Raw genomic sequence first — 1,090 nt, 5'->3', positions numbered from 1 at the left:
CATGCATTAACACTAAAATTTCTATTGCGAGATCTCAAATAGTTGTGACTTCTACATAAGTCCAATTACGATTGCTTAACATAGCGCTAAATTTTGACACAAAAAGGCATAACATTCTAGTAAGTGAGATTGTAAGTCTCCCCCCTTTCATGGTATTGCGTGAAAACTTTGTCTTTTTTCCTTCCTTTGGAAGATGTCTTGGTTCAAGGATCCATGCTTGTGAGTAGTGGGTTGAGTGTTCTTCAAAGAATGACTTAAACAACAAAAAGCAAAAGTAATACTAACTTCTAATCAACTAACATTTGACTAACTTTTAATTTCAAGTCATTTATCCTTTTCACTTTAAATTCAAGTCTTTATTCATTTGACATTATTCATACCATCTAACTTGTTTACTTTAATGTCATTTTCACTTTGCTCACTTGAGTCATATCTTGTGATTATATTGTGATTGTATATACTTGTTTGTGTATTTTTTTTTGTGTTTGTGATCTTTTGACCTTAATGTACATAATAACAACAAAAACCCTAAAAAATGTTTGTGTGGACTGTTGGATTTGATCTGAGACATTGGACTTAGAGTTAGGCAACATTCCTTATGCAAAAGGACTTGGCCAATGCCAACTTTTCTGAAACCAAGTGCTTGTGAAAAAAACTTTCATCTGATGCAAGTATTGAGACCCCTTTTGAGTTCATCTGCTACATGGTCTTGATGAAGTTGTTACTTTGAATCTGTGTCTAATGCCTATCTCTGAGCCATTCAAGGAGTATGTCATCTGGTGCATTGGAGATTATGAAGAAGATCATGGAGTTACTAAGCTTGGATATGGATATCTTTATTTGATGTCTTACTCTTCACATTGCTATTGTGTGTATTGATATTGCTTGATTCTAAAGTCCAAGGGAAATTTGGGTTTATGTATGACATTCTTGTCTATTGGATTGCATCTCATTGGTCAGATCTTTTCAACTCTTAACTTTTAATTTTTTGCTTAGGATTAGTCTCTTCATCTCTTCCCACTTCTTTAATTTCAAAATCTCTTCCCCCTTTCAAAATCTTCTTTGCTTGTGATTTCTAAACTTAGACCTG

Source organism: Lathyrus oleraceus, chromosome 6 (assembly GCF_024323335.1).
Source record: "Lathyrus oleraceus cultivar Zhongwan6 chromosome 6, CAAS_Psat_ZW6_1.0, whole genome shotgun sequence".
Classification (NCBI taxonomy): Eukaryota; Viridiplantae; Streptophyta; class Magnoliopsida; order Fabales; family Fabaceae; genus Lathyrus; species Lathyrus oleraceus.
Note: the sequence above shows the minus strand (reverse complement) of the source record.